This window comes from Miscanthus floridulus, unplaced genomic scaffold, assembly GCF_019320115.1.
Source record: "Miscanthus floridulus cultivar M001 unplaced genomic scaffold, ASM1932011v1 fs_453_2_3, whole genome shotgun sequence".
NCBI classification, from domain to species: domain Eukaryota; kingdom Viridiplantae; phylum Streptophyta; class Magnoliopsida; order Poales; family Poaceae; genus Miscanthus; species Miscanthus floridulus.
This window is the reverse complement of record NW_027096776.1, coordinates 14,094-40,000: the sequence shown is the minus strand read 5'-3', so window position 1 is coordinate 40,000 and position 25,907 is coordinate 14,094. Positions and strand designations below refer to the sequence as shown.

The 25,907-nt window shown below is 47.2% G+C and overlaps 1 long non-coding RNA gene and 3 pseudogenes across 1 annotated transcript; all 4 read left to right on the top strand.

Moving 5' to 3' along the window:
• LOC136531826 (uncharacterized) lies at window positions 1-590 on the top strand. Its single transcript, XR_010778100.1, has 2 exons — window positions 1-40; window positions 105-590. It is a non-coding gene; the product is annotated as an uncharacterized lncRNA (long non-coding RNA).
• Window positions 591-5,610: 5,020 nt separating this feature from the next.
• Window positions 5,611-12,522, top strand: LOC136531825 (GDSL esterase/lipase At1g28600-like; annotated as a pseudogene).
• Window positions 8,723-9,905, top strand: LOC136531829 (brassinosteroid LRR receptor kinase BRL2-like; annotated as a pseudogene).
• Window positions 12,523-22,857: 10,335 nt separating the features above from the next.
• On the top strand, window positions 22,858-25,907 carry LOC136531824 (GDSL esterase/lipase At5g45910-like; annotated as a pseudogene).

The window sequence follows — 25,907 nt, the reverse complement described above, 5'->3', positions numbered from 1 at the left end:
CAGCCCGTCATCGCGTTCCTCACGACCCCGGCCCTCTTCGGTGAGATAACCATTCACCCTAGCATTCAAGGTGGGCGAAACCAAGCTGAGAGATGCTGGTGCAGGATTCGACGGGAGCACGACGCTGGTGGTGTGCTGCGGCGCGGGCGCCGGCGGCGGCAGGTACAACTACAGCGTCGAGGCGGGGTGCGGCCGGCCCGGCGCGGCGACGGCGTGCGCCGACCCGTCTGCGGCGGTGAACTGGGACGGCATCCACCTCACGGAGGCGGCGTACGGGGACATCGCCGAGGCGTGGCTGCGGGGGCCATCGGCGGAGCCGCCCATATTGAGCCTCATCACTCTCGCGCGTTGAATGAGTTTGCTTTGAAACGAACTTGCAAAGGGTCGTGCACGCGTGCATGCATGCCTCGATTGCCCACGGCTGCCGTCGGCTCTTACGTGGTGTGTGTGCACTGCGTACAGCCTAGTGCAAAGTTTCCTGTTCCCTCCTTTTTTTCCACCTAAAAACAGTGCGAAATAATACTCGGAAGTACGGACACTCTGCGTGGCCTTTGTGCTTGCTGATAATAAAGCACGGCTTTTCTTTTTCAGTTTTCACGGCTCTGACTTCATTAATTGGTATCTTAGCAGCCGGAGGCGAGTGGCAGGTCGCGTGATTGTTTGCTAAGTGCACGGTTCCGATTTTTACTCATGAGAGGTCAGGGAATAATTAATTATGCCTGCGGCTCAGGCAAATTGGTTACATTCAGCTAGTCTGTTTGCTTAATAGTTTCAGCCAGGGCTTATCAGTCAACTAATAGCATTTTTCTCTTACAATAAATCAGCACCAGTCGAGCTTATTAGCCTAGAAACCAACCAGTAAACATGCTCAGTGTGTTTTCGATTTGAGAACCACAGCCACTCAATCCTAGATGAGATAATGCATCATGAGTTAATTCCTTAAATTTGATGGAATGAGTTCATTCCTCATGCCAATGCTAATTATTAGCTTGTGAAGAATAAAGTGATGATGTATCAACCTATTTCATTCCACAAATCAAATAAAAAATGAAAAATGAGTAGATGTTGGACCTCCTCAGTCCTCAAACCGAATGCATATAAAAAAAAATTGACATGAGCATAATATATAAGTCAGCATAACTTTATAGTCCACACCAAAAATTGAGTGTAACTCTCATCTATATCTAGGTTGAGTTAGATCCGAGACCTTAATATGTTGTAGGCTCTGGTAAATCTAGACCTAAGGGGCATAGGCTCGTGGGTATAGCTGGCCGAGGAGCAGAGCCGAGACTAGCCCAAGGGGGCGCTTGCCTATATTATATTTGGATTGGTGCTAAAATATTTATATTTGGTTTTCCATTGATCTTAGCTTTGCTAAAAATATCTCTATAGACATTTGTAGATGGCTTTAAAAAATGTTCTTTTTGAGGGAAGCTTAAAAATGTTGTGAGCTACAGTGTTGTAGATCTTATCGAGCATGATAATTATTATATATATTTCAAATCTATACAATGTCATATGAAAAGTTATGATTTTCAGAGACATGCTACGCGGTGAGTGGATAAATATTTTGATTTATCCAATCGCTAGCCTAGCATATCTCTAAAAATATATAACTTTTACATATAACATTTGATAGACAAAAAAATAAATACAGTGTACTCCTTTCGTTTTTTTACATGTTACGTTACCTTTGTCCTAAGTCAAACATTGTTATCTTTGACCATCTATTTTGAAAAATATTTAAATTTTATAACCTATGAATTAAATATTATGAAAATATTTTTATAGAAATTTAAAAACATAAATCTTATATCATGAACCTATATAATTTTTTTTTGAGATTGATGGTCAAAGTTGTCATTCAGCAATACACCTACTCCTATTTACATGTCATATTAGGTTTGTCCTACACTATATAATTTTTAGAGATATACTAGGACAAACCTAATATGACAAAAAAATTATATAGTGCACTCCTTTCGTTTTTTCAAATGTCACATTAGGTTTGTCCTAAGTTAAACATTGTTATCTTTGACAATATATTTTTAAAAATATTTATAGTTTTACAACCTATGAATTAAATATTATGAAAATATTTTTTAGGAATCTAAAAACATAAATCATGAACCTATATAACTTAGGACAAACCTAATATGACATGTAAATAGGAGTATTTGTATTGCATAATGAGATTTATAGAGTTATAGTTCATGGTATTTTTTTAGCCATCATGGTAGACAATAATGAACACAATAATTCAAATATGTATTTGTGGATTTGCACATTATGTCGATTATATAGGTAATTATTCGTCTGTCGAAGAAAAAAGAAGCTTGCTCCTACCTCTCGTCTCTCATGATGCAACAACCACCACATGCCCATGAGGCGCCAATGTAGCTATCGTGCTGCGCGTCATCGTATCTACACTCCATGACTCTGTCCATGGCTATGCGACTCACCGGTTCTAGTCTTTCTTGTTACTCTCTAGCATCAAGGTTAGAAATCCAGTCTAGATTGACCACCCCCTTCTCTTCCTCGATGTTGGTCCCCTTCTCTCTCTTCATCCTTCCTGACAGCACATCTTTCTTTATTTTCTTCCTCGTGGCTGGCACACACTTCCTTCTCTTCTTCCTCGCATCCGGTACCACCGTCTTTCTCCTATTTATTGCGGTCGACGCCCCCTTCTCCTCTTCCTTGCTACTGACACTTCCTTATTTCTTATCTTCACCACGACCAACGTCCCATCTCTTTTTCCTCACTGCTGGAGCTCCCCTCTCTTCTTTCTCGACGCACGATGAGTGGCGGAGGCGTTTGTGCAGAAGGCATAGCACAGGTAGCAAAATTTCAATTCCATACTTTTGTACATCCAAATAGGAATCGAATTGGACTGCTTTCTAGAAATTTTTAAAACCAATTTAATGAATTTGAATTATGGCCCATTTTAATATCATGGCAGATTTGGTATTGAGCCAAATTCCATTACATACCCCAATGTTACCATGAAACAGAGTGTCGGGTACCGTGAGAAGGGGTACCCTAAGCAAGACCCAAAAAACGACTGCTTAGACCTCGTAGAGATCGAAACCAGCTAAACACTGCTGGCCTCGGCCGATTCTCCGACTCGCCCGAGGCCCCGGGGGCCTCGGCCGATTCTCCGACTCGCCCGAGGCTCCCTCACTACCGACCTCGAGCGATTCCCCGCCAAAGGCCTCGGCCGGGCCACCGACCCCCCGTCTCGCGCAAGGCGGGCTCGGCAGCACTCCGCTGCCTCTTCCTCCTCCCGTCCCTCTGACAAAACGTCGTGTCGCATCAACTCAGCCAACTGCTGCCCCTGACGACAACCGCATGCTCGGCACAGTACAGCAGAATGGCCGACGGGACAGGAGGCAGGACTGGGCAGGGGTTACCCGTCACTGTGCTAACCACCATGCACATGGTTGACACCCATGCCTCACTGTGCTGCCAACTCCTGCTCCGAGGACAACGCAGCGTGGGGAGCCACGTCTGGGCTACTGTGGCCTCGGAATCAGTACCCAGGACCAATAATTCCCTCCAAGGCCTCGGTAGTTTGCCTCAGGGGCTCGACAGCCTGGGGACCCCTGTCCACCAAAGCCCCCCGCGATGGCTTGGCCTCGGCACCTACAGAGCCACAGCCCCCTACGACGTCATCACGCGATGACCTGCACGTCCCCCGGACTGGGCAGGGGTTACCCGTCACTGTGCTAACCACCATGCACATGGTTGACACCCATGCCTCACTGTGCTGCCAACTCCTGCTCCGAGGACAACGCAGCGTGGGGAGCCACGTCTGGGCTACTGTGGCCTCGGAATCAGTACCCAGGACCAATAATTCCCTCCAAGGCCTCGGTAGTTTGCCTCAGGGGCTCGACAGCCTGGGGACCCATGTCCACCAAAGCCCCCCGCGATGGCTTGGCCTCGGCACCTACAGAGCCACAGCCCCCTACGACGTCATCACGCGATGACCTGCATGTCCCCCGGACTGGGCAGGGGTTACCCGTCACTGTGCTAACCACCATGCACATGGTTGACACCCATGCCTCACTGTGCTGCCAACTCCTGCTCCGAGGACAATGCAGCATGGGGAGCCGCGCCTGGGCTACTGTGGCCTCGGAATCAGTACCCAGGGCCAACAACTCCCCCGAGGCCTCGGCAGTTTGCTTCACGGGCTCGGCAGCCTGAGGGTCCATGACCGCCGAGCCCCCCACGATGGCTCGGCCTCGGCATCTGCAGAGCCGCTGCCCACTGCGACGTCATTACACGGTGACCAGCACGTCGCCCGCCATGTCCTGCATCAAGCTGTACTGGAGCCCCACGACGCACAAGATCAAGTATGACCGGCGTGTCACTTCTGCACGACAAGGACGGAGCCACTCCATCGACCATACCACAACAACAGTGGCCAGCTACAGGGCTCGGACACGCCACCCCCGTTTTTAGAACGCTATGTAGCAACATATGTAGGTTCCTGGTTCTCCCTTGGAGTATAAAAGGGAAGGACCGGGGCCATTTCTAGGGGAAAAAAGACGGACACACCGATAGAACCACGCACTCCTACGCTGCTTGGGAACAACGCCTCAAGCAGCCCGCACCACCCACGCCGAGACCTGGGGCCAGTCCCATCTCTCACCTAGCTTGTAACCCCCTACTATGAGCACTCCGGTGCAAGGAATACAAGATCAATCTCTCAGACTGGACGTAGGGCCTCGATTGCCTGAACCAGTATAAACCTTGTGTCTCTTTGCATCACCATCCGGGATTAGGGGCACGCAGCACAAATTCACTCGTTGGTTGAGGGACCCCCGGTTCCAAAGCACCGACACAAAGTCTAAGAAAGTCATGAACAGTGTATCTATTTGCCCTAGCCACTTATGGATAAAGCTCTCTGGGAGGATTTTTTTAAATGTTTGTTTAAATCTTCCCAAGAGTTTTATCACTAGGCAACAATGTAAACCTTAGACGTCCAATATTGAACGTCAAAAAAAGCTCACAGCACCTAAAGTCACTCGCAAGTAAAGCAAACACACACTTAGGGGCTGTTTGGTTTGAGCCCTGGCGTGGGGGGCTACCCCGAGGCACATGCGTCTGACCCTAGGCGTAAAAAAAAAACATTCGCCTGCGATGCTTGCAAGTGCCAGGCAGATATGCCAGAACCTGAATCAAACTAGCCCTTAATACCAGCCATGCCCATTCACATCCCTATGACGGACGCAGATTGAGTGACTTTCCTTCAACAAGTCACGGCGTAACTTTCGTTTCATCTTGTGCATCCAATACCGATCCAAGGGCACATCCATCCAAAGCAAAAACATCATCACGCGAGGGAGGCAAGTGGGAGCAGAGGCAGAGCGCAGAGGCATTCGCCGCCGCACGGAGGCTCCATTGGCGCGTGCACGCGCCTCGCTGTGCCGCGAAGAGAGGATGGTCGCCGGGTGGCCCGGGAGGAGAGGGAAGCACGCCTGGCTACAGGAACGCCGTCGAGAACGAGAAGATGGTGCGGACTGCCCAGACACAGCCGAGCAGAACACCACCGCGAAGCCATGGAGGAGAGGAACGCCTCGGCTAATCCGTGGAGGAAACTGAATCGGGATGCTGCGGAGGGCCTTTGCAGCCGCTGCCGTCCCCCTGCAGAAGGATGGCCCCATCGCCTTCCTCCTGGACCAGGAAGCCGGCTACTGCGCCTGCTGCCCTGCAGTCAAGGTTCCGACCACATCTATTGCTGGCACAATTTGTTTATGTTTAAGGGTCTGTTTGGTTCTCTAGTCCATAGACTAAAAGTTTTAGTCTACTTTAGTCCATGAACTAAAAATGGACTAAAGTGGTGTTTGGTTTCTTGAACTAAAATGGACTAAAGTGGAGAGATAGAGCAATAAATGAGAGGCATGTGCGTCCCAACACCTTTTAGTCCATTTTAGTCCAAGCCGGGCAGTCTCGCTCTCGCAGAGAGGCGGAGGCGGCGCCGCACGGGACGGGAGTCGCCGAGTCAGGGACTCGGGGATAGCGGATATGGTTTGGCCGCCTTTTTTGGGACGGACCGGAGGGAGTAGCAGACGGGAGTGGGCTGGGCCTGTGGCGCGGGGGAGCAGGAGGTTTCATGGGCTGCATCAATCAGTGGGCTGAATATGAGGTTTAGGTGTATAAAATACGGGAATACCGCCGGGAATTTTCCTGCCCGAATACGAGAACCGTGAATACGGTCGGGAAAATTCCTTAACTGATTCCGTTCCCGTTTCCCGCCTAAAATATGGTGTCGGTTTCCCGTTTCCTATTTTTCCTGCAAAAACGGTATGCGATCGGTTAATGCGGTATATGGTGTCGGTCAGTACGGGAATTTCCCGTCCCGTTTTCATCCATACTTCTGATCCCTGACGTTGGGATCGTCATGAACTGATTGGATTCGATACTAATTAATACCGTGAAATGATTTGATGTTGTCGCGAAATCAGTGAGTTGAGGCCAACGATATAAAACTGCACAACAATAAACAGATCTATTGCAGAATAAAATATATACTTACAAAAGTGTTGACTGCCTGCTGGAGTCCCTGTCAAAGTAGTCCACGTCATCTAGGTCCAGCAGCCTTTCTTCTGGCCTACCTACTCCCAGTCAATGTTTTTTTTCCCTGCCCTTCGTGTTCGGCTGCTCGTATAAGCCGACAGAACAAATCGTTGTACAAATCAGCACAAACCATTTATAGAGCAGACCACCGTAAAAAGCACGCGACGGCCAGGTCGATCATCTTTGACGGCCGTGCATGCGAAGCGCACTGCCGACTGCCGATCATCTTGACGGCGGAATCGACGCGTCCTTAGCCTCAGATGGCGCCGTGCCTCAGCGCCGGCAATGAGGAGGCAGAAAGGAACGCCACGCCAATGAACAAGATGGAATAATCTGTGAAGCAGCGATGAATAGCGCTGGTGTGATGACGAACTCATCAATCCTGCCGCTGCCGGGTATTTATAAGCCGTATACAGGCGGCTATCTCGCCGGATAAAGATCTATCGGAATTAGAGAGTTTGTTGCGAGGTAACGAGATGAGAAACACGCGCTGGTTTGGTGCGCCGGATCGGAAACCGCTGGAGTACGCGCCGCCACGTACGCCGTTCCTTCTTTCCCCAAGCACACTCGCTCATCTCGTTGGGCCGAGGGTGATCTTCACATCATGGTCCTTTATATCTGTTGGGCATGTCATGGTTTCTGGCCACGGTTGGAGAGGATGCGAGCATGCATGTACATTAATCCATTTTTTTCAGGTACACGACTATCTTGTAGGATCTCGTTCCTTGATGCTTGAAATCCACACATGCATATTAGTAGCATGGAACAGTCAGTTCTGGCCTTTTCGACCATGAGGTAGTTAGTGCTGCATGTAGGGAGAGGGAGTGCAACTTGGTGCTTAGTTAAGTTTACCTTAAATCCTTGCTGCTCAAGTAGACAAGTAGAGACCGGCATCCATACAATAGATTTATATAGACAGCTTGTGCTAGCATCATTGAAACAAATTTATCTGTCAATTACCCCACACTGGAAAGAGTAGGCTATTTTACAGTACCGAGTGTTGAGGAAAGTTAGCAGCCAAGGATTGACTAACATTTACTTTAGTGTGTCGGCAGGTACTTGCTTCATGCGTCTTATTCGCACGCGTATATATATAGCTTTACTGCAAACTGACAGTACAACACAGCCGTTAGCTAGGCGTGTGCAGGGTCTCTATTATTTTACATGTGCATATATGATTATTTGTGTTTGTAATTGTATGCCCAGAAGTGAAAAAAAAAATAGTTCATGCTATTTTTAGCAAGCTTCAAATAATCAGCTCAAACAGCTAGAACTATTCTTAACTAACTCTACCATACGTCTCAACACTCTACGTAGCTAGCAAAGGCAAAAACAGCTACAAGAACTGTTAATTCTACGTAGTTTCGCGGCCGGCCGTTGACCTTGAGGAGTGACGTGCAAGAAATCTGCCTCTCTCTAACTCCCTATTTATATGGAAGTATACTTCAAACATCTTCAAAGCACTATATCTCCCACACCCCAAGCACCATATAGCGTGCATCAAACTCAGCATCAGCAAAGCCATTAATTCTTGCGTTAAGCGCAAGCGGCCCAACCATGAGGCATCTGCCCCGTGGCGGTGGCGCCATTACTGCTCCTCCTCTCCCTCCTCTCGTGGCCTCGCATCGCCTACTCCCGCGAGCAGAAGCGCTTCACCTCCATACTCAGCTTCGGCGACTCGTACGCCGACACCGGCACCCTGGTCAGGTGGGAAGACCCCGCCCTTGAGAGCGTCAACCTGAGGAATCCACCCTACGGCGAGACATTCTTCGGCCACCCGTCTGGTCGCGCCACCAACGGCCGCATCGTCCTAGACTTCATTGGTACGAGTATTATCACTAGCACGGCTTGTTTTATTTATGAGTTAAATGCACCGGATATCCATTAACTTGTAAGGAGGTTTCGGTTAGGTCCATCAATTTTTAAAGTGGTTTTTTTGTCCATAAACTTTGTATGCCGTATCACTTAGGTCCATAACCCTCCACGCGAGCTTCTTAGGCTGACGTGGTCTGCTGACATGTCCTTCTGAAGCAGCTCTTGGCAATGCATTTTGTCAAACAGCTTGTGGGCGAGCGCCACTGCCTCGGCGCCGAACATCGGATGCACATGGGGTCACCGCGCGCCTGCGAGCACGGCGTTGGCCATGACGGCACCAGGCGAGGCTAGCGTGGAGGCTCGCTCGAGACCCTTGCGGTGTGCCAGGTCTGCGGTGGCCACGTCCTTGGTGCCGCCCTACTCCTGCCTCGCGTCGTGGGACTTCGCCCGCGACCCCTGCGCGGCGTTCCCGTGCGGCCTCCGCTGCTACACGGCCGCCGGCGCCACCAACTCTTCCTACCTCCGCGTCACCGCCATCGCGCTCGACCCCACGGGTTACTCTGGCGCGCACCCCGCGGTCCTTCTGTCCTCGCTCCCCTTCCTCGCGTCGTTGTCCCTCGCCAACAACTAGTTCCACGGCAAGCTCCCCGCGGGGGTTCCGCTGCCGCCGAGCCTCCGCATCCTCGACCTCTCCGGCACCGCCTTCTCCGGCGCCATCCCGGGGTCCCTGTTCACCGCCTCCTCTGCGCTGCAGGAGCTCTACCTCTCCCGCAACGGCTTCTCCGGCGGGGTACCGCCGCAGCTGGCGCTCCTGGGCGCCCTGACGCGGCTCGAGCTGCAGCACAACGCGCTCGTGGGGCCCCTGTTGAGGCTGGGTGCAATGCGCTCGCTGGTCCACCTCGACGTGAGCGGCAACGCGCTGTCGGGCTCGCTGCTCGGCGCGCCGGGGACGCTGCCGTCGTCGCTCTGGTCCGTCGCGGATCGCAACAACTCCTTCTCCGGGCCGCTGAGCGCCGCGGCGCTGGCCGCGCTCCCCGCAGTGTGGGTGCTGGACCTCACGGACAACGCGGTGTCCGGCGCGGTCCCGAGCGCCGCGCTCGCGCACCCGGCGCTGCCGCCGCCTTCCAGCGCCATTCCCATCGACGTCAAACTGGAACCGCACGTGGCCCATGACGCTGGTGAAGTTGGCGAGCATGACCTTCCGGAGCAGCGCCCATGCCCATGCCCATAGGAGCCGAGGTGCACCGAGCGACTCCGATGTACTCGCACCTGCTGCTGGTCGTGGACGTCGGTCCAACCCGGGGCCCAAGTACCCGCTGTCATTGGCGCACGTGCGCGCGCTCCTCTGCGTGCTAGACAAGCTGCTGCGCCTCCCGCTGGCTCAGGCCACGCTGGCCCGCGCCGCCGCCGACGCTGAAGGTATGCTGGACGGTTTCCTCGTCCTGGCTGACGCCTTCAGCACGTTGCTCGCGGCACTGGTCGCGCTCCGGCAGCACGCGTGGAGCTCGTAGGTGAAGAGGCTGTACGCGTTGATGTGGACGAGTCCGGGCTAGCAAGGGACGACGAAAGCGCACGACTCCATCGAGTTGGCGTGCTCCAGGAGGTCCGCGAGCATGGCGCGATCGGTGCCCGGCGGGAACGTGGCCTTCTACGACACCCTGGCGCACGTGGCCTGCAGCGCGTCGGCGTGCGCGATGCCGCCGCGGCGGCCGTAGTTGTCGTCAACGTAGACGGCGGTGACTTCCCTCCATCCGTAGAGCGACACGACGTCTGCGATGGCGGCCATCTGGAAGCGGTAGTTGTGCATTCTGCGAACGAAGTAGGGGTACTGCAAGGAGGCGAGCGCCGGGTCTCCGGCGCGGTCCCGGGAGCTGCCCTCGCGCACCCGGCGCAGCAGCAGCTGCGCCTGGGATACAACTAGCTCGACGCGGGAGGCTCCTGTCGGCAGATCCTCCAGCCAGCTCGTGGAGCTGGACCTGAGCGGCAACAGTCTCGCCGGGCGGCTGCCAGCCTGCCTTGGCGCAATGCCGTGGCCCGCGGCCCGCGGCGGGCCTGCTTTCGTGCCTGTGTGGCAGCGGCGGCTGTACGTGTTGAGCCTGGTCATCATGCCACGTCAGCCTGAGAAGCCCACGTGGAGGGGTATGGACCTAAGTAATATGGCATACAAAGTTTATAGATCCAAAAACCACTTTAAAAATTGGTGGACCTAACCAAAACCTCCTCACAAGTTAATCGATATCTGGTGCATTTAACTCTTTATTTATTTTACTTCGATCACCCCAGTGATTATATATGAGCTGACGTTGCTGCAATGCGCCGGAATTTGCAGCCGGTGCTTTGGGTTTACCTTTCGTGCCGCCGGTGCTGTCCAGAGGCCAGAACTTCTCGACGGGCGTAGACTTCGCGGTGGTCGGAGCGACGGCTCTGAATCTGACGTACCTCCAGGGGCACAACGTCACCGTCGTCCCTCCGACCAACAGCTCCCTGAACGACCAGCTCCGGTGGTTCGAGAAACTGAAGCCATCGCTTTGTCGCAGCACACCAGGAAGCTATACATGTTCCAGGACTGAAATGAAAGTTCAGCGCTTCTCATCTAATAACAAAGGAGGTGTACATGCATCCAGCGATTGCTTCGGCGAGTCTCTTCATCATGGGGCAGTTTGGAGGAAACGACTTCCTCAACATGCTTATTGCCTCCAACATGACCCTGGAACAAGCGAGATCGTTTGTTCCAGAAATTGTCAACACCATTTCCATTGGTGTCGAGGTATGTTGTATGTGCTACGGTGGCATTGGCATAGCATAGATGATGAACGCATGCCTCTGCATATGAGTTTGACGAACTGCATCTGCACGCATGCAGAGGCTGATCCGTCACGGCGCAAAGTACATCGTCGTGGCGGACATTTTCCCCGTGTGCTGTCTGCCCGCCACACTGGCGATGGCCTCGAGTCCCAACAAGGGTGACTACGACCAGTACAGCTGCCTCAAGAGCTTCAACAGCGGGCTGTCGCAGTACCACAACGCCCTTCTCCGGCGACGCATCGACGTGCTCCGGAGAAGGTACCCGCACACAAGGGTCGTCTTCGCCGCGCCGAGCACTACCGGCCCGTGGTCGCGTTTCTGCAGGACCCTGATCACTTTGGTGAGCTCCTATACTTTATTATATCCTACTTTCTCTATTCCAAATTGTAACTTTCACATGTCTAGACCATTTTTTCCAAGTGCATAAAGATTAGGAGTTGGAATAAAAAAGTTGTTGGAAAGAGATTTTTTCAATATTACCCAAAAAACAAGATTGAGAGTGGGTTTTGAACTCCTAGACACACTCTTGTACTGTAGGATTTTGGGAGAGGGAGTAGTAGGCTACTACCAGTTACCACGCTTTGTGGTGTGTATGACAATTTTGCTTTTTTATTAGAAACACTTGTCTCTCTAGCATCTCTATTAGTTGAGATGAGGTAATAAAACTTCTTAATAACTTGCTTGACTACGCTCGTATCCATGCCAATCCACATGATAGACCTTGTTTGGCTTCATTCAAATCTACTCAAACCATATGTGTCGGAGCAAATTAGTGTTGAAATTAATTAATTTTCCATCCCAATTCACACAATTACATGTGTATTGAGGTGGATATAGGTACAACTAAACAAAGACTTATGTGCATTGAGGTGGATATAAGTCAGAGACGAAGCTAAATATACTTTAGCAGGTGCAATGCAGCCGCTCGAATATAACAAAATAATAGTTTTAACTAAATCTTTATCATATATACATTCTTTATGACACAAGTCTATGCACCTATAAAGTAAGTGTATCCTCCTCTCTAATTTGTTGTAGATTTATCACTGATACGAGTGCGGCGAAACAAGAATAAATCACGATATCGATTGCAGGTTTCAACCGCAGTACAACCCTGGTTAGCTGTTGTGGAGGCGGCGGTCCGTACAACCAAAATTTGAAAGCACTGTGCGGTACACCAGGAGCCACAGCGTGCGCAGCTCCGTCCAAGGCCATCAACTGCGACGGCAACCACCTTACCGAGTCCGCATACAACAGCATTTCGCCCAGGGATGGCTGCACGGCCCCTACGCTGATCCGCCGATCCTACACCTTCTCAATTGATAGAAGCCAGTCTAATATTAGAAATAAATGTGGTCGATTTCGAGTTAGATTCCCGTGGGGTTTTTCTTGTCTGTAAAACGGTAACTTGTGTTGTGTACGTAATCATTTATTATGAACAACATCAATAATTGATGAAATAGTATAATTAACTAGAGAATGCTTTTGGTTTACACTAAATTTAGTATAGCATATTAATATTTTGTTTGATTTACAGAGCTTATTACTATTCTGGTTTACACATTAAATTTCTTTTCGTAATAATATCTATGTACTAAATATATCTAGATTTGATCTAAAAACTGCTACACTATACTCCATCCATCTTATAAAAAGAGTCGCTATAGGATTTGTGCTGATCAAATTTTCTTATATTTGACTAGGTTTGTAGAAAATATTAGCAATATTTATATCTTTAAATAGATTTATTATGAAATTATATTCAACGATCTATCTAATTATACTAATTATGTACCATAAATATTAATATTTTCTTATATATATTTAATCAAAGTTGAAAATGTCTGACTTCTCAAAAAATGAGAATGGCACTTTATGGGACGAGGGGAGTCCATCTTATGTTTCCTTTTCTACTAATATGGATTGTGTTCTTGATATATCATGTCAAATGCATAGTCAACGTATAGAGTAGGTTAGGAACTGTTTGGACCCATTAAACCCTAAATCAAGTTTAGGGACCTAAATATATCATTTTGGAAGTTCATTGACCAAGATTACACTGACTACCAAGTTTAGGGACCAGCGATGGTCACTTTGGAAGTTTGTGGATTGAAATGACACTATTGATCAAGTTTAGGGACCCACGTATATCACTTCAGCGGTTCTTGAACCGAGATGGCACCACCCAACAAGTTTAGGATTTTACTCTCTGGCTTTTAAAGATACTAGATTTTGCTATGCACTTACTCCCTCCATCCTGAAATATAAGGTATCCCAAAAATTCTAGGAAAATTATTAGGTGAACAAAATGACGCATGTAGCCCTTACTTAACTATAGAGAGATCTCGTGCTTTCTATATTTTGAGTCTGGTAGACATTTATGGTAGTTACACATGTGTTTGGTGTTTTGGAAGAGTTAATTCTCACCTAGAATATCTTATAATTTAGGATAAATTATAAATGCTTCAATACCTTATTATATTTAAGGACATGGAGACTAGATATACACTTTGTCTAAATATATAGTTAAATCAATATATCTAAAATATCAAAAAGTCTTATATGACTTAAAATGGAGAGAGCAGCATGGAACAATCAGTCCTAGCCTTTTGAGCCATGAGGTAGTTAGTGTTGATGCATGTAGGCCGTGTGCAACTTGGTGCATAAAGTTTACCTTCAAACCTTGCTGCTCAAGTAGACCAGTAGAGGCCGTGAAAGGTCCTAATGGCTAGAGGGGGGTGATTAGCCTTTTGAAAATTTCTACAACAACACTTAGCCAAGGTGTTAGACAATTAAACAGCGAAGCGAGTGTTGCGCTAGCCTACTAAAAATGTAAGCCACCTACCATAATTTTAGTGACTATGATCTCTAAACACACAAAGGCTATATCACTACACTAAGTTAGTGAGCTCTCAAAGACTAACTAAAGAGCCTCACTAACCACTAGACCCGACACAAGCTAGCTCTCAAAACAAATTACACTAAAGAGTGTAGTAACACTAGAAATATAAATACAAGAGAGGGGATGTGATAGTTATACCGTCATGTCGAGGATAGAGCCAATCACAACATGATAGAGTCAATCAATCACAATCAAATTAGAAATCCTCAGGATAAGATGACACAAGATTTTTTACCGAGGTTCACTTGCTTGACGGCAAGCTAGTCCTCGTTGTGGCGATTCACTAACTTGGAGGTTCACGCGCTAATTGGCATCACACGCCAAACCCTCAATAGGGTGCCGCACAACCAACACAAGATGAGGATCACACAGGCCACGAGCAATCCACTAGAGTATATTTTGGCTCTCCACAGGGAAAAAGTCAAGAACCCCTCATAATCACCACGACCGGAGCCGAAGACAAGCACATTCCTCCGCTCGACGATCCTCGCTGCACCAAGTCATCTAGGTGATGGTAACCACCAAGAGTAATAAGCAAATCCCACAGCAAAACATGAATACCAAGTGCCTCTAGATACAATCACTCAAGCAATGCACTTAGATTCACTCATAACCTCATAAAATTGATAAATCTATGATGGAGATGAGTAGGAGGGCTTTGGCTAAGCTCACAAGGTTGCTATATCAATGCAAATGGCTAAGAGAGTGAGCTAGAGCCGGTCACACGCCTTTTATAGAGCCCACAAATGAATAGAAACGTTGGGCTCAAAAACAGCACACTTCTCGGGGTGGTCGACGCACCGGTCAATGTGACTGGACGCATGGCCCCCAGCGTCTGGTCAACGGATGTCGTCCACATGTCCCTCGTTTAAACCTCTGCCGACCGATCCCAACGGTTGAGTTCCAATGTTCACGCGGTTAAGATAAGATCAGACGCAGTTGAGCAAGACCGGATGCGCCAGTGATGGTCCTTCCCACACGCTTGCCCGTGCCAACATTCCTTGACCGGATGCACCACTCCCCATGGCTTTTTGGCGTCAGATCGTTTCCAATAAGCATCTAGAGAAGAAAAACGGCGATCGGACGCATCCGTTCATAGGCGATCGGACGCCGCTTCGAGTTTGGTCCTCTCTGGCTCTCCAAGAAGCACACATCAGTGTACGTCATCTTCTGACCGGACGCAGGCCCTGAGCGTTCGGTCACTTTTACTATGTTGAGTCCAGTCGCGATCCAACCAAACCCAAGCGCGCCTGCTTCGCAATAAATGACCAGATGCACCCAGCGCCGAGTCTGATCACACCGAAAACCTCGTCCGGTGAGTGAAAGACTCCTCCACTTCACCAATTTCGCCACCCTTGCTCAAATGTGCCAACCACCAAGTGTATCACCTAGTACACGTGTGTTAGCATATTTTTACAAACATTTTCAAGGGTGTTAGCACTCTACTAGATCCTAAATGTATATACAATGAGTTAGAACATCTAGTGGCACTTTGATAACCGCATCTTGATACAAGTTTCACCCCTCTTAATCGTACGACTATCGATCCTAAATGTGATCACACTCACTAAGTGTCTCGATCACCTAACCAAAAAGCTCCTATCAAGTTTCACCTTTACCTTAAGCTTTTTGTTTTTTCTCTTTCTTCTTTTCCAAGTCCAAGCACTTGATCATCACCATGGCATCACCATCATCATGATCTTCACCATTTGCTTCACCACTTGAAATAGTGCTACCTATCTTATGATCACTTTGATAAACTAGGTTAGCACTTAGGGTTTCATCAATTCACCAAAACTAAACTAGAACTTTTAGGTCGACATCCAAACAAATGAACAATAGATGGCTTGTGCTACTATCTTTTTTTAGAAAGGACGACAAAAGTTTGCCGGAAGTTTTATTGGACGATAGTAAGAAAAAAATTGTACAAGGGAATTACAAGACTGATGGTTTACACCAGGTGACTTGGCTGCCCCTGTCCCAAGGTAATAACTACAGAGAAGCAAAAAGCGATTGCACTAAAACTCCCGAGTATTACAACACTGCAACTATAGACGATTGATGGAAGGGGCAAGGGGTCACATGCCTAAAACCACAACCAGAGCGAAGAAAACACAGGTACAGACACTAAACTTCTAGTCTGGTTGAGTCCCTTGATCTTGTGGCGCCATAGCTAAACGATATTGGGTGTTATCATCCTTAGATATAGAAGCAACTTGTATTGGTTGTAGATTTTGTTGTTGGAAAATCCTTCTATTTCGCTCTTTCCATATATTCCACCAAAAGTAGATTAGAATCCCGTCCACTTCTTTTCTATGGTTCTTCTCAATTTTACGCTGGCATCTCCACCAAAAGGAATAAATTGATCCTGCGTTGCTCATTGTATCCATCACTGATAGATTGAACCATTTTGCTTAATAATGTCCCAAACCTCCTTGGTGAATGGGCAATCTTTGCAAAGGTGGGCTGGTGTTTCCAGATCATTATCACACAGCTTGCATTATGTGTCATCAGTCCACCCCTATTTAAAAAGATTATTTGCAGTTAGGATTTTCTTGTGCATCAAAGTCCAAGCAAAGAAGCGACATTTCTGTTCTGCTTTAGCCTTCCAAATCGGAGTTATCTTAATCCTACTGTAAACTCCCACAAATTGTATTTGATAAGCACTTTCTGTGCTTGTGATACTATCATTCAAACAAAATTATCTGTGTCATTACCCCACGTTGGAAGAGTCGTAGGTTATTTTACAGTACCGAATGTTGAGCAAAGTTATTAGCAACCAAGGATTGACTAACATTTTAGTTTAGCGTGGTCGCAGCTACTTGCCTCACGCGTCTTATCCGCATGCGTATATATACAAAAAACTGATGCAACAGTCAGTAAGAGGTACGTAGGCTATGGTGTCCAAGGTCGATATTATAGTTTCATTCTCATATAGTCATATGTGAGCATTTGTGTTCCTAATTGTGGATGCTAAGCTTCAAAGTTCAAAGAATAAATTAGTCAAATAGAACTCTTCTTGTTAACTAACTAATTAACTCACCCTCTAGCTAAACCATTAGCGAAGGCAAAAACAGATACCAGAACTATCAATTCTTGGTAGTTTCGTGACCGTTGCCCTTGAGGAATGAGGAGTGATGCGCAAGAAATCAACGTCTCTAACTCACTATTTATATGGAAGCACTTGAAACATCTCCAAATTAAGCACTAGCTAGCTCCCACGTTCCAAGCACCACAGTCCACAGAGGATTAGTGTGGAAGAACCACCCAAATTATGATGGCCCACATGTACCCATCATTGTCTTGAAGACCTCTGACTGCTGTACACGAAAACTAGATAATTTAGTAGTCTATCAGGTGTCCTCAGGGAACCCCGAATCATCCATATTTTATAACTCATACAGGATCAACAATGGAGTTACCACAACATTACTACATTGATACAAAATTTTCATATATTGGAGTTGCGGAAGATTTACAACATTAGATTACAAAACATGTTATGTACCTTTAAGTAACACTTGAGTTCCAAAATGTTGAGTAGAACTACAGAAGTAACTTAAGTGAAGTACCAAACATAGAAGGGACAACTAGATCATGTCAAGCCCACCAATATGACCTCGATTAGCAACACAAGTTAGAATATGCAACAGGGTTTAACAAACCCTGAGTACTTGAGGGTACTCAACAAGTCTTACCCGACTAAAAGAAATGACTCCAAGGGTATGAAAGCTTAAGGGAAGGTTTGAAGCAAGAATAACTTTTGTAGAAAAGCTTACTAAAGCGGATCCTTACTTTTAGTGTTTTAGCTTCGTATTAAGTTATCATCGGTATCCAGTTTGAACCTGATCTAATTCAATCACTTTATTAATCATCTTATCTCATTTTATATTATATCCGCAAGTAACCATGTTCTATTGATTAACTACAATGCAGATCAGGGAATCGAGTCTCCTTCTCCAAAAAGCAACGGCGGTTCGAATTGATTAAAACCCAGCTGGGGATTCCCAACCACACGACATATGTAGGTCCTGAACCTATATATATCAATCATTCCCATGGATCCTCCAAAACATGAACTAGATCGCACCACCCGGGAGCACAGTACTCCACCGCCCTGCTCCATCCCTGACGATTATCTTGTAGGGCGTGTACACGCTACTCCCACCATCTCTACACTCCTAGTGTGCATTATCAGTTCGCATAATGAAATAGCCGAGGTACTAAGGCTTACTGGAGTATGTGGCTAGTACTGCAAAGTCTCGACTCACACAAGTTTACAACGGTACGGTCCTCAATCGACATAGGTGGAGCACTACATAGAGACTCCATTCTCAATGCAAGCTACCCGCCCGGTCTCAATTTAACATTATCATATATCATGGTATTCTCATGACCCGAAAGCAGAGACGAGAAGAGTCAAGGTAAAACCTATTTGTCGTAAATGATTAAATCATCATTCAACTTCTACCGAAGTCTAAGCAGTGCTAAGCATCGGAGGTATCGACCTACTGTCACACCCGGTTTCATAAAACAAAACCAAATGCACATCACATATATGCCAGGATCTGTTTATTCATACATGCGACAACAAAATGATACATTACGGTGTTTATTACAAAAGCGATTACATATATAAAAAATGACCAGAGGGTCTAAACACAAAATTACATCAGAGTTTCAGCAGAGCAGGGTCTCCATCCCTTCAGGCAGCTAATCGGGGGTACAACAACCTAGCATCGACACTGTCTTCAGGAAACGCCATCTTCTAGAAACTCCATCTTCTAGTCCGAACCGTTAGGTGGGGCAGCAAAGGGGACAAAGAGAAGGATGAGCATATCGAAATGTACTCCACAAGTATAGGAAAATATGACATGTGGGTCAACACAAGGAAAGGCTAACAAGGTTTAACACAAGCCCTTAAGCAACACACCTATTACCTTAAACCTTAAGCACTTATTTAACTAGGTGAGATCTTCCTTCACCTCGGAGAACCACTGTAGCCAACACTCGAATCTCATTCGAGCACCACACCTAGATCCCATCCAAGCAAACCAACACTTGGATTCCATCCAAGCCTCCCAACTGAACCAGAGCCATCTAATCAAGAAGAAGTTTAGGCCACTCTTGACCATGAGCACGGCTGATATATTAGTTTTACACTCTACAGAGGTTGCACACTTTCACCATGAGTCATGTTTCCCCATCACGCTTCACACTACCTAGGTGCTTAGCGGGGTCACACTACAAGGCCTTTACAAAGTCCCTCCAAGTCTGTTTTACACCTTCACTAAGGTTTCTAACCGCTAACAGTGGGTACCAACACCACTGCAGAAGCCCCCTCTTGTGCCACACAAACCAACCTGATGTAGCATAACTTGGAGGAAACTAATTACTTGGCTAGGGCCAGAGCCATATAGCCCTCGACGTTGCATTGTTAAGCCAGGTTACTTGTCCTTGAACTGGTCCTTAGAATCCAAGCAGGAACAAGCACAATCCATTCCACCAATTCCAACAATCCACCAGAAAACATTTACCCAAAATCTAGCACACACCTCCACCAAAACCAACCATGCTGCTAGATTCCTATTCATCATGTTGCTATAAACATTACCAACCCAAGTTGCATAAATCATTAATCAATATTAAACGATAACCTTTCCAACCCAAGACTGCAAGCTAAGCAAGACAGCTACCCAACCAACCTAGGTTACAAGGATGATAACATCAAGTTCTAGTAAACCCTAACATATGATTCAAATTATGACTCAGCATGCAACTAATGGTCTAACTAAACTAACTCAAATCAAAACAAAAGTAGGAGCAAGTATGGTCAAGGACACTTGCCTTAGGCTTAGAAACGCATAATAACTCGAGCTCTGGGTCTTTGGGATCCACCGATGACTTCTCTTCCATCATGGCAAATCTTCGGGCACATAGACATACAAGCAAACATATACAAATAAATAAAATCAGTACACCAAACATGATAAATAACTTATGAAAAGGTTACTTACGCGTAGGTCTTGTTTCTATGATCGTGTGAGAAACCGCTGAAAACAGAGATCGGACGGAAAAGATATAGACTCCAGAAGATTTATCATGAGGGGCATTTCAGGTATTTCACTTGAAAAGCACTGAAAAAAATAAAGTAATTAGTATTGTGCGATTAAACAACGATAGAGATACATATTGGAGAGATGAAACTGAAAGAATTGAATTCAGATATCATATGAATGAATAATAGATGAAAAGGATGGAAATTAATTGAACTAGGGACCTATCTGCAATTTCTCAAAATATTTTATTTGTGAAATAGCCCCTCTTCTTCCTCTGGATGGGATCGGCATGGTAGGGGAAATTACTGTCCACGCTGGGAAACAGAGGGGCTCGGCCATGGAGGGAAATAGGGCCGACCAATGGGGGGCTGGCGCCGACTTGGGGGGGCCTCGGCCAGCGGGGGCAAGGGATGGTCAGCAGGGCCAGGCAGTGGCATGGTAGCGCTAGCCCATGGCCTAGGGCTGCCCGCGAGGGCAAAGGATGGTCGACAATGGTGATGCTCGTCGGAGAAGGAAAAGAAAGGATGGGGAACGGGTCAAACGGTGATAGATTCGTGAAACAAAACATGAGACGGTGTAGAGGAGATCAATACAAACCTTGTGATGGTCTCAGAATTCGTAGGGGACACCAGAGTTGGCCGAAAAAGCTCGCCAAACATTCATCGGAAAAGTTCACCGTCGCAACTTCGGCGATAGATGTAGGGCAGACGGATTGGCGGCTCGCGAAACCGATCGTACTTTTGCGATCAGCGCGAGAAGGAGAACGGTGGCATGTATTTATATGCAGGGTTTAGGTCGGTTGAAAATTTAGGGTTTTTGGGATTATTTTAATTTCACGAATTAAAATAATTTTAGAAAATCCAGAATTGCTTTAAAAGCCAAGAAAAATAGCCCGAAGCTCAGAAAAATCCCCAGAAAAATCCTGGAGATAGATTGAAGGATGAGGAACTCAACTGAAGTTGTTTGAGCTCACAAAAAGATTGTTGCAAAGATCAAGGAAAAATATTAAGCCCAAGAAAAAATAATTTAATTTCAGAAAAGGTCAGAAAAATTCTCGGAAAGAAAGAAACGTCACTCTATCATATTTTAAAACCATTTGCACTCATAAACACCAAATGCAACCAGCATGAATGCAACACCCTTCACATTATATTAGAAAAGTTATTTAAAAATCAACATTTTTCACATTATAAATTGCAAAAACCCTAATTAAATCTTGGAAACTTTCAAAAATGATAGAAGCATTAATTTTAATCAGTGAAAACTATTCACAATCCAAAATGGATTTTTGGGGTGTGATAGACCTACATACTAGTGGGGTTACAAGGAAGGTATTTGAATAAACCAAGGTAATCAAGCAACAATTGGTTTACATCCAACTCCTATTTACCTAATGCACATTTTAGTGGACTCAATTGATAATAACATTTGTAAACAACAAGGAAAAAATGGTTGTATGCTCCGGGGCTTACCTTGGTTAGTAGAGGTGTTAGGTTCTCCTGACGAACCACAAATGTCGAACCCAACTTCCACCGATGGTTGTCCCTCCTCTAGAACTTGTTCAACGGCACCTTCCTCACTTTCAGTCACTACACATGATAAAAGATGCATGCTTGACATGATGATATGCAAATAAAAATGATGTATGAAAGATGTATGCAAGTGCATGGATGAACTCAAACAAAATTAACAATTTTGAGTACAACTTTCTTTCAAGGTTAAGTTTGGTTAATTATTCATAAAGTAAAATTATTTATTTATTAACAACAAATTAATTATGAGCAACAATCAGGTAATGAACTTGCCAAGGAACAACAAAGGTGTGATGTTCCAAGGACTTCACTCAATATGTAAAAGTCACCAAAATCATTTATCTATTTTTCTAATTCATTTTATTATTTATTTAAGGATAGAAAAGGTATTTAAACACCCTAATTTAGATGGATAAGCTAGATTTATCAAAATAGATCCAAACTTTTTGTGGATATAGGTATTAGCACATAACATTTACACAAAAAGTTTCATGATTTTAGGATTGTTATATTGACCTACAAAAATCATACATCTAGCATTTTTTTCATTTAAACATTGAATTTTTAAGCATAACAAAATCAGTTATCATGGCCAACACATTTTTCTCATGTAGAGCCTTATAACAAGACCAACAAAACAAGAATCACATGTGTACCAGATTCCTAGAATTACTTATGAATTAAATAAGATTCAGCATTTTTATAGAAATTAACAAAACACAGAAAAAAGGAAAAAGGTTCTTGGGCCCAAAGCGGCCCAGTACGGCCCACGCTGGGCTCCTAAGCGGCCCAGGTGCGAGCAGGCCGGCCCAAAGTGGAGGGGCCCAGGGGGCTGCGGCACTTTTACATGGAGGCCTCTGGAGTTTCTATAAACCAACCCACGGTACAACAGACCCTATTTGGCACTGTTCATATGAGACCGATTTTTCGATTTACTCCCCACGAAACCTACTATTTCGCTTCCCGATCCCCTTGCTCATCACGGAGCAGAGCACCGGCGGGGGAACCGGCCGGTCGGCGGCCAAAATCGGCCGCCCGAGGGAGGACTCGCTGGCGGGGTGATGGCATGGAGGCGGCGGACCCTAGACACTCACGGGGTGGTCACGGCTCGGCCCGCTGTGGTCCACAGTGGCACGGCCAAGCACAGCTGCGGACGCGGCGGCCGATGGCGGCGGCGCTGCGGGGCGTGGTGGCAGAGGCGGACCGACGCAGGGGCAACGGCGGTCACGGTTGCGTGCGCGAGCGGCCTCGTGTATGGTGGAGGAGGAGCGGGGAGGCAGCTCACCATGTGCTCTGTTGGCCTGCGGAAACAGAGGAGGCAACGACGGCGGCGCGAACCGGTGACACGACGGCGTTCCGACACGTCCTGTGATGGAACAAGGAAAAGGGAAGGCCTATGAGCATCAAGGGAATATGGATAACGCATCGCAAATGAGAAGAGTGAGAGAGATGCACCAGAGAAGGCTGGCCACGGCGAGGTAACCACGGCGGCCATGGCGAGCCGCCGCGGCGAGAACGGCTCGCGTGGTTGATTGTAGCGGTGAGAAGCGGCGCGAGCGGGTCAAGGAGATGCGAGAGGGCGAGGCGAAGCTATAGGTAAGAGCTACTTGGCGGAGATGGAGCGGCCGCGACGAATTTGGCCGGCGCGTCGAGTTTACCGGCGGCGAGCAGAGAAAGGAAAAAGAGAAGGAGCGCCGGCTGCTTCGAGTTTGAATGGACGAGGACGACGTCGCGGCTTCGGAAGCGTCTTCTCGAGCTCGGCCTCGCGCACGGCCGCGTGTCCACGCGCGCGAAACGGCGCGAAGGCGCTGGACGGCAGCGAGCAGGCAGGCAGAGTGGTCACCGGCGTGTACTGTAGCAGCCTGACAGTCCATTTCAGCCTCCAATCTCTGTCGATTCTATGTATAAACTTGAAAAACTCCAATAATAAAAGTTGTTCATATTCATGCCTTCTCCAACATTACTGAACCAACATCTAAAACTCAAGGGTTTGCATGATCTTAGATTTTGAAAGTAGGCACATTGAAACAATAAACTGAAAAATAGAATTCAGCCCTAGGGTTTTGAAAACAGTTTTAGTTAACTAAGTTTGGGTAATTAATTAGTGATCAACCAGTTAACAAATAACACAAATAATGGCACAACATCAAAGTAAAAACTTCATATCAATCAATGAAATAATGGTTGCCCAACTTTTATTTGTGAAAATTGATTTAACAAAATCCCCAAAATTGAATTTAAAGTTGAATTCCAAGACAACCAAACTTGGTTATGTGCTGAATTTCAAAACTAAATTCAAACTTGGAGCTCAAATTTGAACATGTTTAATTTATAAACATCATCAAAATTTCATTCCACACGAAAAAACACACTTTATACTACAAAGTTTGTTTTAGAAAAGTTTTAATTGTTTAAGCAAATTCACATATATAAATTCACAAAGATCCTTAATTGATATCATTGTTAACATTTCATGCAGCACATCTCAACACATATGCAACCTATGAATGCTATAATTAAAATATGCAATGCATTTATGTCTTAATATTTCATGATTATGCATGATGATGAATATGATCAAGGTTTTAATTGCTTTATAACATCTAGGATGTTACGATCAGACTCGGCATCAGCAAAAAGCCATTCTTGCGTTCCAAAATCGCAAGCGGCCCAACCATGAGGCTTCTTCCCGCGGCGGTGGCGCCAGCGCCATTCCTGCTCCTCCTCTTCCTCCTCTCGTGCCCTCGCAGCGCCTACTTCGGCGAGCAGAAGCGCTTCACCTCCATACTCAGCTTCGGCGACTCGTACGCCGACACCGGCAACCTTGTGGGACGACCCCGCCATTGAGAGCGTCAACCTGATCAGGAACCCACCCTACGGTGCGACGTTCTTCGGCCACCCGTCCGGTCGCGCCACCAATGGCCGCATCGTCCTCGACTTCATTGGTACATACTGTGTATATACTGCCACTGTTGGTTGTATTTTCTCCAGTAATATACTGACGTTTCCTTGTTACGCGCACATGATGCGTACGTACGCGCAGCCGATGCTTTGTGTCTACCTTTCGTGCCGCCGGTGCTGTCCAGAGGGCAGAACTTCTCGACGGGCATAAACTTCGCGGTGGCCGGAGCGACGGCTCTGAACCTGACGTACCTGCAGGGGCAGAACATCACCGCCGTCGACCTCCCGATCAACAGCTCCCTGAACGACCAGCTCCGGTGGTTCGAGCAACTGAAGCCATCGCTTTGCCGCAGCCGCAGCAGCACACATGGAGGATCGTCCAGCGGCTGCTTCAGCGAGTCTCTCTTCACCTTAGGGCAGTTTGGAGCTAACGACTACCGCAACATCCTGATGAACTCGAACATGACCTTGGAACAAGCGAGATCGTATGTTCCAGAATTTGTCAACACCATTGCAACTAGCGTCGAGGTACTTGCTGCCGTATTACTAGCTAGTAGAAGACTAGAAGTAGAAACATAATATGCTCCGATCGATGAACTTGCATCGCGCTCGCGCGCCGCTGCATGCTACTGCACCGGCCATTTGACGAACTGGATGCATATATAATACGCAGAGGCTGATCCATCACGGCGCCAAGTACATGGTCGTGGCGGATAAAATCCCCTTCGGCTGTATGCCCGCCACACTATCGATGCACCCAAGCCCCAACAAGGGTGACTTCGACCAGTACGGCTGCCTCAAGAGCTTCAACATTGGGCTGTCGCAGTACCACAACGCCCTTCTCCGGCGACGCATCGACGTGCTCCGGAGAAGGTACCCGCACACAAGGGTCATCTTCGCCGAGCACTACCGGCCCGTCGTTCTTCTTCTGATGAACTTGAAAGAGGTTTCTGAAACACGATGTATATCGATTGCAATTGCAGGGTTCAACCGCAGTACAACCTTGGTGAGCTGCCGCGGAGGCGGCGGCGGGCGGCCCGTACAACCAAAACTGGAAAGCACCGTGCGGTACGCCAGGAGCCACCGCGTGCGCAGCGCCATCCGAGGCCATCAATTGGGACGGCTTCCACCTTACCGAGTCCGCGTACAGCAGCATCGCCCATGGATCATGGATGGCTGCACGGACCCTGCTACACGCTGATCCACCGATTCTACAACTCCTCAACTGAGCCACACGTGGTCGATCCAGAGCTTCTAGTGGGGTTTTTGGAATGTGAAACGATCAGTTTGTGTTGTGTGTGTGATCATTTGTGA